The sequence below is a fragment of the Sphaeramia orbicularis genome, chromosome 19, assembly GCF_902148855.1.
Source record: "Sphaeramia orbicularis chromosome 19, fSphaOr1.1, whole genome shotgun sequence".
NCBI classification, from domain to species: domain Eukaryota; kingdom Metazoa; phylum Chordata; class Actinopteri; order Kurtiformes; family Apogonidae; genus Sphaeramia; species Sphaeramia orbicularis.
In genome coordinates, this window is record NC_043975.1 from 674,030 (window position 1) to 691,258 (window position 17,229).

General features: G+C 42.7%; 1 pseudogene; it reads right to left on the reverse strand.

Annotated features, from left to right (window-relative positions):
• Positions 1-12,952: 12,952 nt before the first annotated feature.
• LOC115410120 (brain-specific angiogenesis inhibitor 1-associated protein 2-like) overlaps positions 12,953-17,229 on the reverse strand; it is a 69,241-nt pseudogene continuing 64,964 nt past the window's right edge.

Genomic DNA, 17,229 nt, shown 5'->3' on the forward strand with positions numbered 1-17,229 from the left:
CGACTCCACCAGGTCTACACCTGAGCAGGATCCAGCAGGTCTACACCTGAGCCAACTCCACCAGGTCTACACCAGAGCCAACTCTACCAGGTCTACACCTGAGCCGACTCCAGCAGGTCTACACCTGAGCCAACTCTACCAGGTCTACACCTGAGCCGACTCCAGCAGGTCTACACCTGAGCCAACTCTACCAGGTCTACACCTGAGTCAACTCTACCAGGTCTACACCTGAGCCAACTCCACCAGGTCTACACCTGAGCAGGATCCAGCAGGTCTACACCTGAGCCAACTCCAGCAGGTCTACACCTGAGCCAACTCTACCAGGTCTACACCTGAGTCAACTCTACCAGGTCTACACCTGAGCCGACTCTACCAGGTCTACACCTGAGCCAACTCTACCAGGTCTACACCTGAGCCGACTCCAGCAGGTCTACACCCGAGCCGACTCCAGCAGGTCTACACCTGAGCAGGATCCAGCAGGTCTACACCTGAGCCAACTCCAGCAGGTCTACACCTGAGCCGACTCCAGCAGGTCTACACCTGAGCCAACTCCAGCAGGTCTACACCTGAGCCGACTCCAGCAGGTCTACACCTGAGCCAACTCTACCAGGTCTACACCTGAGCCAACTCCACCAGGTCTACACCTGAGCCAACTCCACCAGGTCTACACCTGAGCCGACTCCAGCAGGTCTACACCTGAGCCAACTCTACCAGGTCTACACGTGAGCCGACTCCAGCAGGTCTACACCTGAGCAGGATCCAGCAGGTCTACACCTGAGCCAACTCCACCAGGTCTACACCTGAGCCAACTCTACCAGGTCTACACCTGAGCCGACTCCAGCAGGTCTACACCTGAGCCAACTCCAGCAGGTCTACACCTGAGCCGACTCCAGCAGGTCTACACCTGAGCCAACTCTACCAGGTCTACACCTGAGCCAACTCCACCAGGTCTACACCTGAGCCAACTCCACCAGGTCTACACCTGAGCCGACTCCAGCAGGTCTACACCTGAGCCAACTCTACCAGGTCTACACGTGAGCCGACTCCACCAGGTCTACACCTGAGCAGGATCCAGCAGGTCTACACCTGAGCCAACTCCACCAGGTCTACACCTGAGCCAACTCTACCAGGTCTACACCTGAGCCGACTCCAGCAGGTCTACACCTGAGCCAACTCTACCAGGTCTACACCTGAGTCAACTCTACCAGGTCTACACCCGAGCCGACTCCAGCAGGTCTACACCTGAGCCGACTCCACCAGGTCTACACCTGAGCAGGATCCAGCAGGTCTACACCTGAGCCAACTCCACCAGGTCTACACCTGAGCCAACTCCACCAGGTCTACACCTGAGCCGACTCTACCAGGTCTACACGTGAGCCGACTCCAGCAGGTCTACACCTGAGCCGACTCCAGCAGGTCTACACCTGAGCCAACTCCAGCAGGTCTACACCTGAGCCAACTCTACCAGGTCTACACCCGAGCCGACTCCAGCAGGTCTACACCTGAGCCGACTCCACCAGGTCTACACCTGAGCAGGATCCAGCAGGTCTACACCTGAGCCAACTCCACCAGGTCTACACCTGAGCAGGATCCAGCAGGTCTACACCTGAGCCAACTCCAGCAGGTCTACACCTGAGCCAACTCCAGCAGGTCTACACCTGAGCCGACTCCAGCAGGTCTACACCCGAGCCGACTCCAGCAGGTCTACACCTGAGCAAGATCCAGCAGGTCTACACCTGAGCCAACTCCAGCAGGTCTACACCTGAGCCGACTCCAGCAGGTCTACACCTGAGCCAACTCTACCAGGTCTACACCTGAGCCGACTCCAGCAGGTCTACACCTGAGCCAACTCTACCAGGTCTACACCTGAGCAGGATCCAGCAGGTCTACACCTGAGCCAACTCCACCAGGTCTACACCTGAGCAGGATCCAGCAGGTCTACACCTGAGCCAACTCCACCAGGTCTACACCTGAGCCAACTCTACCAGGTCTACACCTGAGCCGACTCCAGCAGGTCTACACCTGAGCAGGATCCAGCAGGTCTACACCTGAGCCAACTCCACCAGGTCTACACCTGAGCCAACTCTACCAGGTCTACACCTGAGCCGACTCCAGCAGGTCTACACCTGAGCCAACTCTACCAGGTCTACACCTGAGTCAACTCTACCAGGTCTACACCTGAGCCGACTCCAGCAGGTCTACACCTGAGCCAACTCCACCAGGTCTACACCTGAGCCAACTCTACCAGGTCTACACCCGAGCTGACTCCAGCAGGTCTACACCTGAGCCGACTCCACCAGGTCTACACCTGAGCAGGATCCAGCAGGTCTACACCTGAGCCAACTCCACCAGGTCTACACGTGAGCCGACTCCAGCAGGTCTACACCTGAGCCAACTCCAGCAGGTCTACACCTGAGCCAACTCTACCAGGTCTACACCTGAGCCGACTCCAGCAGGTCTACACCTGAGCCGACTCCAGCAGGTCTACACCTGAGCCAACTCTACCAGGTCTACACCCGAGCCGATTCCAGCAGGTCTACACCTGAGCCGACTCCACCAGGTCTACACCTGAGCAGGATCCAGCAGGTCTACACCTGAGCCAACTCCACCAGGTCTACACCTGAGCAGGATCCAGCAGGTCTACACCTGAGCCAACTCCAGCAGGTCTACACCTGAGCCAACTCCAGCAGGTCTACACCTGAGCCAACTCTACCAGGTCTACACCTGAGTCAACTCTACCAGGTCTACACCTGAGTCAACTCTACCAGGTCTACACCTGAGCCGACTCTACCAGGTCTACACCTGAGCCAACTCTACCAGGTCTACACCTGAGCCGACTCCAGCAGGTCTACACCCGAGCCGACTCCAGCAGGTCTACACCTGAGCAGGATCCAGCAGGTCTACACCTGAGCCAACTCCAGCAGGTCTACACCTGAGCCAACTCCAGCAGGTCTACACCTGAGCCGACTCCAGCAGGTGGTGAAGGAACAACTGAGACCAACTTCCAGTGGAAACTCCATTAGATCCACCAACACTGAGCCCAGATCATAAACCTGTACAAGTGCACCATGGAAAACCACCTGACCTACTGTAAAGAGGACTGGAGGGACCCCTCAGTTCCTTTTTTTTTTCTTATATGGATTATTTTGGGGGGGGGCTGTTCTTTCTTTTTTTTATAGTGTATATTTTTTGGGCGTTTGCCTGTTTTTTTTTTTATAGTGCATATTTTTTTAGCTGTTCTTTCTTTTTTTTTATAGTGTCTATTTTTTGGGCTGTTTGTTTATTTTATAGTGTATATTTTTGGGGCTGTTGCCTGTTTTTTTATAGTGTATATTTTTTGGGCTGTTGCCTGTTTTTTTATAGTGTATATTTTTTGAGCTGTTGTCTGTTTTTTTTATAGTGTCTATTTTTTGGGCTGTTTGTTTTTTTTTATAGTGTATATTTTTGGGGCTGTTGCCTGTTTTTGTTTTTGTTTTTTTTTATAGTGTATATTTTGGGGGCTGTTGCCTGTTTTTTTTTTTTTATAGTGTATATTTTGGAGGCTGTTGCCTGTTTTTTTTTTTTTTATAGTGTATATTTTGGGGGCTGTTGCCTGTTTTTGTTTTTGTTTTTTTTTTATAGTGTATATTTTGGGGGCTGCTGCCTGTTTTTTGTTTTTTTTTATAGTGTATATTTTTTGGGCTGTTGCCTGTTTTTTTATAGTGTATATTTTTTGAGCTGTTGTCTGTTTTTTTTATAGTGTCTATTTTTTGGGCTGTTTGTTTTTTTTATAGTGTATATTTTTGGGGCTGTTGCCTGTTTTTGTTTTTTTTTTTTTTTTATAGTGTATATTTTGGGGGCTGTTGCCTGTTTTTTTTTTTTTATAGTGTATATTTTGGGGGCTGTTGCCTGTTTTTTTTTTTTTTTATAGTGTATATTTTGGGGGCTGTTGCCTGTTTTTGTTTTTTTTTTTTTTTATAGTGTATATTTTGGGGGCTGCTGCCTGTTTTTGTTTTTTTTTATAGTGTATATTTTGGGGGCTGCTGCCTGTTTTTTGTTTTTTTTTTATAGTGTATATTTTGGGGGCTGCTGCCTGTTTTTTGTTTTTTTTTTATAGTGTATATTTTGGGGGCTGCTGCCCCTCTGGACCACCACAGGTTTGTGTTCAGTCAGTGGAATCCATGTTCCGTTTGTGTTTTCAGACCCAGTTGGGTCTCAGACACAGGTTGTGTGAATGTTTGTTTGCGAAAGCGTCCTTTAATGAGGTCTGAACGTTCACCACACCAGTTCGTCTGCATTGTCCAGACTCAGCGCCAACACGGAAACAACTGCATTTACCATCAATGAAGGAGAACAGAAGCTGCTGTGGGATTGGGTTCCACATCCTGTGTGTAGATGTGGACAACACACACACACACACACACACACACACACATATATGCGTTTACATTATTAGTACACATGAAAGAGCTGAAAGCTGAAATGTGTGAATATAAACCAAATGTGTTGTAAATTAAATCCGACCCAGCTGTTGGTCCTGTTGTCGGCTCCTTCGTCCTCTTTCCTTCCACTGTTCTGCAGAAACACGCTGGAACCCAGACTGGTTCAAAGCTTCTGTTTTTGGAGGACGAACCCTCAAATGGAATCTGAGCAGGATGACTGAAGTACACAGCCAGTCCAATAAAGAGAGCAAAAGACCTGATTTCACTGAAAAAATGCAAAATGGAGAGAATAAGATGAAAGGAAATGGTGATAAAGTCAGTTAAACAAAGTTAAATAGAGAAAAATGACCCAAACGTACGACTGAGTCTGGACGACTGAAATCTACCAGATTTATAAAGAAAGATGAAAGAAATCAGCAAGTATGACCATTTATTCCAATTTTATCCTCTGAATTTTTTCCAGTAAAATCATGTGTTTTTCTGGGTTTCATTCACTGATCATGTAGATGTTCATTAAAGCTCAGAGTTTCATGATATCGTTCCAAACTCTTCATTCGTTGGCAGCTTCTCTGTCGGTGCAGTGGGATGGAACACGTGGGCGTATCCATACGTATCAGATGGTCTTTCCATCCCTAGTGTCCACACAAACTCACACGTTTGGGTTCAACTCTTCTTCTTCTTCTCATTGGAACATCCATCAACATCTGTTTTTTGTTTTTTGTTCATGTGACTTCAGTCGTGTAAAAAGTTCTTTCCATTACAGTTTTGTGTGTTACACTAATTCCACTACGCCCCAAAAAACACTAACAATCGGAAAGATTTTCATCGAAAAACAACAGTTTTCGCAAAATGTCTTTGTCCATTAGTCACATTTTTTTGCACTAGTTCCATTTGTGTGATTTGAGGGTCAGTGGAAAAGCGACTCGATCGGTTTTAGAAGTTTAGTTGAATTTGTAAAAAAAAAAAAAGCATCGAGCGATTAAACCCAAAGTGACAGGAAAAGATGGCAGAGGTGGTCATGTGATGTTTCCTGTGTGCAGACGTACCTGTGTGGACTCACCTGGACTCCACCTGAACCCGCTTCACATCCTCCAAACATCACCTCTTATATCTGCAGAAGCACTGATGACGTCACACTGGTCCGACCAATCACAGTCCAGTACATTCACCTGCACATTTCCGAGAAGCAGGTGCAGCTTTATTGGAACAAACACTGAAACTCAGAACGACAGATCATTGGAGGATTTGTTCCAGTTTGTTCCAGTTGTAGTTTGAATGTGTGTGTTTTCTGCTCCATCAGCCTGAACAGGGACTACAGGTGGACCTGAGACCCAGAACTAGAACCAGCAACACACACCTGTCCTGTTTAAGGCCCAGGTACATGTGCAGAAACCCTGTCTGAAGAAATACAAGAAAAGGAAATGAAAAACTGATCCCATCTGATCTGATCCCATCTGATCTGATCTGATCTGATCTGACATCGTACCGATATGAAACTGATCAGATGAGACTTTACTGATCAATATGAACAACAAACGGATCAAAGAACATGTTGTTTCATTCAACTGGGAAATTCAGACGACTAGGGTTTACATTTGGACTGGACCTGTAGAGGACAGGAGGGACCTGTAGAGGACAGGAGGGACCTGAAGAGGACAGGAGGGACCTGAAGAGGACAGGAAGGACCTGTAGAGGACAGGAGGGACCTGAAGAGGACAGGAAGGACCTGTAGAGGACAGGAGGGACCTGTAGAGGACAGGAAGGACCTGTAGAGGACAGGAGGGACCTGTAGAGGACAGGAAGGACCTGTAGAGGACAGGAAGGACCTGAAGAGGACAGGAAGGACCTGAAGAGGACAGGAAGGACCTGAAGAGGACAGGAGGGACCTGTAGAGGACAGGAAGGACCTGTAGAGGACAGGAAGGACCTGAAGAGGACAGGAAGGACCTGAAGAGGACAGGAGGGACCTGTAGAGGACAGGAAGGATCTGTAGAGGACAGGAGGGACCTGTAGAGGACAGGAGGGACCTGTAGAGGACAGGAGGGACCTGTAGAGGACAGGAGGGACCTGTAGAGGACAGGAAGGACCTGTAGAGGACAGGAGGGACCTGTAGAGGACAGGAGGGACCTGTAGAGGACAGGAGGGACCTGTAGAGGACAGGAGGGACCTGTAGAGAACAGGAAGGACCCCTCAGTTAAATGCCCCCCCCCCCCCACCGCTCCTTGTTTCTCATGTTTCCTTCTGTATATCTCCTTTATTCTAGATGTTGCAGATGTTCCACATGTTTCTTTCGTCTCTGCTCCAGTTTTCCTTTTCAGTATTCTCGTGTTTGTTTGTAGTTTTCCATGTGGTCTGTATTTTTCAGTCCATATTTTCAGAATAATTTTTGTCTGATAGCTTTTTTAATCAGCTGTTGAACTGGATTTCATTTTTGTCGTGACAGTGACAATAAAAACTTTTTCTGTTCTAAAAAAACAAAACAAAACAAAACCAGACAATGTCCATGCAGATTCAGGACCAGGTCGAACTGAACTCACATTCCAAAGGCCTGGAGAGGAGGAGGAGGGAGCAGGTCCTGGACTGGTCTGATGTGGACTGGTCTGATGTGGTCCATACGGGTCCACAGACTGGGAAGCATCATGAACGAAGGCCCTGAAGAGTGGACCACCTTCAGACCATGTGACAAACTGGACCTGAAACCGTGGACCCTGTCATGTTTCAGTCTGTGAATGTGGGCTCAGCGCTGGGAACCCAAACAGGCCCACAGCTTCTTCTGTTATCATTGGACGTGTCTGCGCAGATGAAATGAAGCGCTTTGTACGGTGGCCCAGAGGTGCAACAGCCCAAAAAATATCCACTATATAGTTTTAAAATAACTTTATTTTTAGCGCACCAACCTCCACTTCATTAGCATTAGCCACATTAGCTGGAGGCCTTCAAAATTTTCAGCCTAAGCTTTTATTTTTTGTGGTGACCTTAATTTTAAAGCAAGAGACCTTTAGGGTAAACAGCGCCCCCTTAACTGAAAAAGTGGATGATAGGTTTTTCATATATGGATACTGTTTTTGGGCTGTTGGCCCTCTGGACCACCACATTTGGTGGTCCAGAGGGATCCACATCTGTAAAGGTTAAAGGTGGACGTTTGGGTCTTTAAGGGTTAAAGGTGGACGTTTGGGTCTGTAAGGGTTAAAGGTGGACGTTTGGGTCTGTAAGGGTTAAAGGTGGACGTTTGGGTCTGTAAGGGTTAAAGGTGGACGTTTGGGTCTGTAAGGGTTAAAGGTGGACGTTTGGGTCTGTAAGGGTTAAAGGTGGACGTTTGGGTCTGTAAGGGTTAAAGGTGGACGTTTGGGTCTGTAAGGGTTAAAGGTGGACGTTTGGGTCTGTAAGGGTTAAAGGTGGACGTTTGGGTCTTTAAGGGTTAAAGGTGGACGTTTGGGTCTTTAAGGGTTAAAGGTGGACGTTTGGGTCTGTAAGGGTTAAAGGTGGACGTTTGGGTGTTTAAGGGTTAAAGGTGGACGTTTGGGTCTTTAAGGGTTAAAGGTGGACGTTTGGGTGTTTAAGGGTTAAAGGTGGACGTTTGGGTCTTTAAGGGTTAAAGGTGGACGTTTGGGTCTTTAAGGGTTAAAGGTGGACGTTTGGGTCTGTAAGGGTTAAAGGTGGACGTTTGGGTCTTTAAGGGTTAAAGGTGGACGTTTGGGTCTTTAAGGGTTAAAGGTGGACGTTTGGGTCTTTAAGGGTTAAAGGTGGACGTTTGGGTCTGTAAGGGTTAAAGGTGGACGTTTGGGTCTGTAAGGGTTAAAGGTGGACGTTTGGGTCTGTAAGGGTTAAAGGTGGACGTTTGGGTCTGTAAGGGTTAAAGGTGGACGTTTGGGTCTGTAAGGGTTAAAGGTGGACATTTGGATCTTTAAGGGTTAAAGGTGGACGTTTGGGTCTTTAAGGGTTACCCAGTTCTTCCATTAAATGTAATTAAAGACACTGTAGACAGACTGATGAGATGACTTTATTTCCATCCTGTTCTGACATGAGTGCATTACTGACAGTTGGAACAGCTGAGGGAACGTGCAGCGGTGCTGCCCTCTAGTGTCTGTGTGGTTCGAACTCCTCCATATTTGACCTGAAAGCAGGATTTAACCCACAGGTGTCAAACTCATTTACTTTAAGGTTCCATATTTGATCAGAACTGGGTCGAACCAGTCAAATAATAACAGAATAACCGATAAATAATAACTCCAAATGTTTGTCTTTGTTTTAGCACAAAAAAAAAAAAAAAACACATTCAATTATGAAAAGACTCACTTTTACAAACAAAAAAGATGTGAATGAGCTGAAAAAACGGAAGTTTCTCCAGTAAAATCAGTGTAGTTGTGTCAGTCTTCTTCCTCCTCTTCAGGATCAGAACTACAGACACTGAACTAAGTTAGAAAAGAGTTCAAACTGGGCTTCACTGTGAACACTGTAAAGAGAACTGTTAAATATGATTGATCTTGTTGTTTTTGTTTTTTGTTGCTGTGTTTTTTTTCTTCCTGTTTTTTTTCTCTTTTTTTGGGGTTTAATAGGTTTGTTGTATAATTTGTTTGTTTTTTTATTGTGTCTGTGGTTCCTTATGTACATGTTACTGTAAATGTATAATTTAAAATAATAAAAGAAAGAAAAAAAATTGTGCTGAATGTTGAGCATTGTAAAGAGGACTTGATAATATCATTTATCCTGTTTTGGTTTTTTAACTGTTTTTTTCCCCCTTTTTTTCTCTTTTTTTGGGGGTTTAATAGGTTTGTTGTATAATTTCTTTATTTTTTTTTTATTGTGTGTTTGTGGTTCCTTATGGTTAAGTACATGTTTATGTATAATTTAAAATAATAATATAAAAAAAATTAAAAAAAAAAAAAATTGTGCTGAATTTTCTTGCAGGTCATTTCAGGTTCATATTTCTTCATTTTATTCACATTTTAGTTTTACAGGATAGTTTGTAAATGTCACTATTTTCATAATTTAATGTAATTTTTTGCACTAAAACAAAGACAAACATTTGAAGTTGTCATTATTTCTAGACATAATGACAAAATAACATCCATCCATCCATCCATCCATCATTATCTTCTGCTTCATCAGGGGCGGGGTCGTGGGGGAAACAGTCTCAGATCAATAACAGCAGTAGAATAACAGTCAAAAGAATGACATAATAACCTACGTTTGGCATTTTTTACACAAATTTATCCCATGGGCTGGACTGGACCCTTTGGTGGGCCGGACTGGACCCTTTGGTGGACTGGACCCTTTGGTGGGCCGGACTGGACCCTTTGGTGGACTGGACCCTTTGGTGGGCCGGACTGGACCCTTTGGTGGACTAGACCCTTTGGTGGACCAGATCTGGGCCGTGGGTCACATGTTTGACACCTGTGAACTAAATGATCAAAATGAAGGAAGACGAGGAGTTCATCTGCATGAGTTTCATTAAACACAGAAGAAGACGAGTGTGGATCAGATTATTAACCATCATACATGTGTTTCCTATCAAGAATTCAACTGGAACCTTTTATCATTAATCATGAATCATTAATTAACACAAACTCAGTCGTTACAGAACATTCAAACGTCACAGAGGAGAAGGAGCAGTGGATTCTGGGAGTTGGAGTCATGTGACCTGTCTGTCTGAACCTGCACCACCACCACCCAGACCATCTGAGACCACCTGAGACCGTCTCAGACCACCTGAGACCATCTGAGACCACCCAGACCATCTGAGACCACCTGAGACTACCTAAGACCACCTGAGACCACCCAGACCATCTGAGACCGTCTCAGACTACCTGAGACCACATGAGACCCCCCAGACCATCTGAGACCACCTGAGACCACCCAGACCATCTGAGACCATGTGAGACCATCTGAGACCACCCAGACCATCTGAGACCATCTGAGACCATCTAACACCATCTGAGACTGTCTGAGACCACCCAGACCATCTGAGACCATGTGAGACCAGAGGAGGACCACTGAAAGATCAGTGTAACTAAACTGAACCAGAGCCATACTACAGACCACAGCAGGGTTCTGGTTCTGTTAACTAACCCGTGCAGGTGGTTCACATCTGGCAGGTTGTGGAAAAGAACTTCCACTTTTTACACTTTCTGAAATTTTAAAAATGGTCAAAATAAAAATAATTTATTCATAAATATGAGAATCTGACAGTTTAGCATCAAGATGTTTATGATAGTCTGATGTTTCATCTGGGTCTGAACATAAACTAAACTAAACTAAACTAAGCTAAGCTAAGCTAAGCTAAGCTAAACTGAACTAAACTAAACTGAACTAAGCTAAACTAAGCTAAGCTAAACTAAACTGAACTAAGCTAAGCTAAGCTAAGCTAAGCTAAACTAAACTAAACTGAACTAAGCTAAGCTAAGCTAAACTAAACTGAACTAAGCTAAGCTAAGCTAAGCTAAACTAAACTAAACTGAACTAAGCTAAGCTAAGCTAAACTAAACTAAACTGAACTAAGCTAAGCTAAACTAAACTAAACTGAACTACGCTAAGCTAAACTAAACTAAACTGAACTAAGCTAAGCTAAGCTAAGCTAAGCTAAACTAAACTAAACTGAACTAAGCTAAGCTAAGATAAACTAAACTAAACTGAACTAAGCTAAGCTAAGCTAAACTAAACTGAACTAAGCTAAGCTAAGCTAAGCTAAGATAAACTAAACTAAACTGAACTAAGCTAAGCTAAGCTAAGCTAAACTAAACTAAACTGAACTAAGCTAAGCTAAGCTAAACTAAACTAAACTAAGCTAAGCTAAGCTAAGCTAAGATAAACTAAACTAAACTGAACTAAGCTAAGCTAAGCTAAGCTAAACTAAACTAAACTGAACTAAGCTAAGCTAAGCTAAGCTAAACTAAACTAAACTGAACTAAGCTAAGCTAAGCTAAGCTAAACTAAACTAAACTGAACTAAGCTAAGCTAAACTAGAAGCTGTACTGGCTAAATTCCTTAGCTCCATATATAGTCCTCCATATTTGCATATGTTTCATATCTCCATCAGGCTTCTAACTCTGTTTCAGATCTTCTGGTGTCCCTGTGTGGACCTCTGTGTGTTGTGTCCACAGCAGAAGGCCAAACCACGTTTATCACAGAGGTCTTGTCTCTCAGGTCCACACATCCTCCTGTTCTCATGGGACACAGAAGACCACAGTGGTGTGTTTGTGGGGTCAGAGCGTCTCAGTCTTCTGTCTGGGGGGGGGGGGGGGGGGCGTCTGTTTCTGGAGCTCCAAATAAAGTCAAGTCTTTGACACTGAACGTTTGAACTGACCCTTCTACACTGAAGACCAATGAGTAGAACATTATTTTTCCACAACAGCGCTCAGAGTTAAAGGTGTGGGAGACTTTCCTGAGCAGTTTTTCATCACATCCGTCAAACCTCGGTCAGAAACGGAGCTTCGTGCAGCGGCAGCGCAAACTTCCATTTCCCACAATGCACGTCACCACAAAAAATTCCTCAGATTCCCAGTTCCCTGTGGGTTCTGAATGTGAACACATGGTCTGTTTGTGGAGGATGGAACGAAGAAAGTGTTCACTGTGAAGAAGAGATTCAGCCGAGGAATGACTGACAGACCGACGGACCAATGAGAGTGAGGAGAGGACTGAGGATGGACAGAACTGAGGAACCACTGGGGATGAAAGTCTACCACACCTTTAACTCTGAGCTGGACACACCTGCTGTTTCCATCATGTCCTTCCTTTATTTACTGGGGTTTGGAGTTCCACCTGTTCCACCTGTTCCACCTGTTCCACTGCTGCTGGCACTGACTCTTCCATCTGGACCTGAACTCAGACCGTCTGAACTCAGACCATCTGGACCTGAACTCAGACCATCTGAACTCAGACCATCTGGACCTGAACTCAGACCATCTGAACTCAGACCATCTGGACCTGAACTCAGACCATCTGAACTCAGACCGTCTGGACCTGAACTCAGACCATCTGGACCTGAACTCAGACCATCTGAACTCAGACCATCTGGACCTGAACTCAGACCATCTGGACCTGAACTCAGACCATCTGAACTCAGACCATCTGGACCTGAACTCAGACCATCTGGACCTGAACTCAGACCATCTGAACTCAGACCATCTGGGCTTGAACTCAGACCATCTGAACTCAGACCGTCTGGACCTGAACTCAGACCATCTGAACTCAGACCATCTGGACCTGAACTCAGACCATCTGAACTCAGACCATCTGGACCTGAACTCAGACCATCTGGACCTGAACTCAGACCATCTGAACTCAGACCATCTGGACCTGAACTCAGACCATCTGAACTCAGACCATCTGGACCTGAACTCAGACCATCTGAACTCAGACCGTCTGGACCTGAACTCAGACCATCTGAACTCAGACCGTCTGGACCTGAACTCAGACCATCTGAACTCAGACCGTCTGGACCTGAACTCAGACCGTCTCGTAGCCCAGTGTCACTGGAATTTAATCAGGGTCAGAGTCCACCATCTGGTGGTGGTGGTGGTGGTGGTGGTGGGGGGGGGGGGGTCAGAAATCCTCCATGGCTGCTATGGTCTTCTCCACAGAGTCGTAGTGAACTTCCTCCTCCTCTTCCTCCTCTTCCTCCTCCTCCTCCTCAGACAGGGGGGGTTTGGTTGGAGCCTCCACCTCCGGTTCCTCAGGAGGTTCCTCACTGAGCAAACACAAAAAAACCACAACTTTCAGTTCTTCTAAGACCCACGATGATGATGATGATGATGATGATGATGATGAAGGTCACCAACAGATGAAGCACGGTGAGTTCAGGTACAACGGGACACTTCATCAACCCTCCAGGAAAGGTTCCTGTTTGGTTTTGTGGTCGGTAAAGTCAGTGAAGGAACACAGACCAGAACCTGGAGAACCTGACACTGTTTTTATTGAAGGTTTTTCCAGAACATTTGGACTCAACGTGCAGAACCGTGGACCTGAACTCACCCTGAAAAACACTCCACACATTTGATCAAACATCCCACGGTCAGCTGATGCACGTCACATGACACCCAATCACATGGAAAAACAAACAAATAAAAACAAACAAACAAAAAAAAACGACAGAAGGCGAGGAGCGGGATTCGAACCACCACCCAAACCGACAGGACAACCACGAGTCGACAGTGAAATGTGACGGATGACGGAGGTGGGCGGAGCCACTTACACCTGTGACGTGGATCAGAACCGGGCGTAGTCTGGACCTGGACTGGAAGGACAAACAGCGCCCCCTCAGGTCAGCCAATCACATCACAGACGCACAAGCAGAAGGGGGAGGAGCCAATGGAAGCTTCAGGAAGGACCCGCTCTGACGTCAACGTTCTGTTCGGTTTTTATGTTGACTGAACGTTTTAGACTCAGGTTTAAAAACTGTTTTAACTGTGAAAAAATAAATATACAAGTAGGACTTTAACTCTTCTTCCCTCCTCCGGCTGGTTTATACGTTTTTCTGGGTTTTTTTGTTTTTTTTTTTATATCTTTTTTTTTCTGTTTTGCAGGTTTTGGTGCAAAATTTTTAGAAGAACTGTACTTTTTAGTTCTATTTTTAAATCCAGTGTCTTTTACTCTTGCATTTATTTTAGACTCCCATGATGCATTTGGCTCCCTCTGGTTACCTTTGAGTGTACACGCACAAAAACAATGATATAAAATTATTAGACATTTGTATTTTTTCATTGTTTTCATAAATCTCTTAAACATCTTCAGCTCTGCTCAAAACCTACAAACATTTAACAATTTTCAGGATTTTAACACTTTAAAAGCCACTATTTGCATTCAGAATTTATATATATATATATATATATATTCATTTATTTATTTATTACAGATTTTTTTTTTTTTTTATTTTGTACAAAAAAATTTCAACAATTTTAATTTTTTTTTTACACTTTTTTTTTTTTAATTTTGTACAAAAAAATTTCCTATAATTTTCTTTTTTTTTAAACAGATTTTTAAATTTTGCACAAAAATTTCTTAGTTGTATTTACAGGACACCAGGGTCATGTATTGAAAAATTCAATAAGGAGATTACTGAGCTATATGAAAAATATTGTGATAAGGTGATTCTGGTTTGTGGTGACTTTAACATTGATCTACTGAAATGGAATGAACATGCAAAAACGGCAGAATTTGTAAATACTATGTTTAGTTTGAGTTTTCATCCTGTAATTACAAAACCAAGTAGAATCACATTGGAAAGCGCAACATTGATTGATAATATTTTCACAAACATTATTGATGGTGAAATAAGGAGTGGTCTATTTCTGACTGACATAAGTGATCATTTACCAGTTTTTATAGAACTGGAAATGAAAAACAAATTATCTTTACCCAACTATAAGCAAAAACCTTGGCTGGTTAGAACAAAGTCACCAGAAGCAATTATGGCCTTAAAGGAGGAACTAATAAATTATGACTGGCATGACGTTTATGTAGATGATGTTAATGAATCATATAATGCTTTCTTAGACATATTCCTGACATTGTACAACAGACATTGTCCTGTGAAAGAATATAGACAAGATCTTAAAAAGAATAAGAAACCATGGTTAACTAAGGGATTGGAAAGGGCTTGTAAGAAGAAAAACAGGCTCTATAGGGAATTTCTGAAGCACAGAACGAAAGAAAAAGAGAATAAATATAAAAGATACAAAAACAGATTGACAGCAATCATAAGAACACATAAAAAAGCCTATTATGATAAGTTGTTAGAAATACACAAAAATGATATTAAAGGTACTTGGAAAGTGTTAAATGATATGATTAAAAAAAGTAATAAAAAGGATTTTTCTACATATGTTGTTAAAACTGGTGACACTGTGGTGGAAAATATAGAGGACATCATGAACATATTTAATGACTTTTTTGTTAATGTCGGTCCTAATTTGGCAAAAGATATTACCAAGTGGGAAAAGGATGATAAAACCTTTGATTTTGATATTGAAAACTATAATTCAATGTTTCTTGGTGGAGTTTGTGAAAGTGTTGGAAGTGGTCAGGAAGTTTAAAAATAAAAAATCTACTGATAGAAATTCCATTGATATGTCACTCATAAAACAAGTGATAAACAGGATCCTTCAACCATTCACGTATATATGTAACAAATCATTTCAAACAGGTACTTTTCCACAAAATATGAAAATAGCTAAAGTGATTCCAATTTATAAAATGGTGATAAGCACATGGTGTCAAATTATAGACCGGTGTCACTGTTACCACAGTTTTCTAAAATTCTTGAGAAACTGTTTGTAAAGAGGTTAGATGACTACGTAGATAAATATAGGATATTAAATGATCACCAGTACGGATTTAGGAAAAACCGATCAACATCTCTAGCAGTAATGGAATTTGCAGAAACTATAGCAACAGCGGTGGATCAGAAACAACATACTGTTGGTGTTTTTATTGATTTAAGGAAGGCATTTGATACAATTGATCACTCAATATTACTCCGGAAATGTGAAATGTATGGTATAAGAGGTGTGACGCAAAACTGGTGAAAAAGTTATTTACAAAATAGGTCTCAGTTTGTATCAATTGGAAATACAAATTCACAACTTAGAAAAGTAACATGTGGGGTCCCACAAGGTTCAGTTCTGGGACCCAAGTTATTTATACTTTATCTAAATGATATTTTTATGGCATCTAGTAAGTTAAAATTTACAATATTTGCAGATGACACTAATTTGCTTTATTCGGGAGCAAATATGAAACAAATATTAGAAACTGTGGAAAAGGAATTGAGTAAGTTTAAAAAATGCTTTGATGTAAATAAGTTATCACTTAATGAAGATAAAACAAAATTTATGGTTTTTGGTGGTGCTAGGGGAAATGATGATATAAAACTGAAAATTAATGAAATTGAAATTGAAAGGGTGTATGAAACAAAATTTTTGGGAGTGATTATTGACCATAAACTCTGTTGGAAACCACAAATAGAATATATCAAACGCAAAATGTCCAAGGCTGTTGCGATCCTTTATATAACTCGAGACTTGTTAAGGAAAAAATGTTTGCATATGTTGTACTGTTCACTTGTAATGCCATATATGTCAGACTGTGTGGAAATATGGGGCAATGTGTATAAAACTAATTTAGACCCAATAATTAAACTCCAAAAAAAAGCTATTAGAGTCATAAACAAAGCTGGTTATCTCCAATCAAGTAATCCACTTTTTGTAGAATCTGGTTTACTAAAATTTCTTGACATTGTATATTTAAAAACAATGGAATTTATGTTTCACGTTAAAAGTAAACACCTTCCTTTTTGTATTCAGAAAATTTTTAAGTTAAGAGAAGGACATTATAATTTAAGAGGGATGTTTGTGTATGAAAAATGTAAAGTAAGAACAAACGTTAAATATCACAGTGTTTCAGTTATTGGTGTCAAACTATGGAACGAACTGAAGGATGAAGTGAAACTGTGAAGCTCACTGTTGAGTTTCAAAAAGAATTTAATTTGTCAAATTATGAAGGGCTATGAAAGTAATCTGATTACAAAATGATTTATAACACTGAATGTAGTATAATTTGTGTTTAAGTATTTACCTGCTGCAACTACGGGTGTAGACGTGAATTAAGGATGTGAACAGGAGAAGCAGAAATAAGCCTCCAGCTTCAGCTTCTTCCTTTTTCAGTTACAAAATGTGTTAATTTTATGTTTGCTTGTTTTTTTTAATATGTATGTGTTTTGTTTTGTTGTTGTTGTTTTTAATATGTATATGTTTTGTATTTTGTATTTAACTGAAATAAACATTCATTCATTCATTCATTCAAAATTCTTCAAC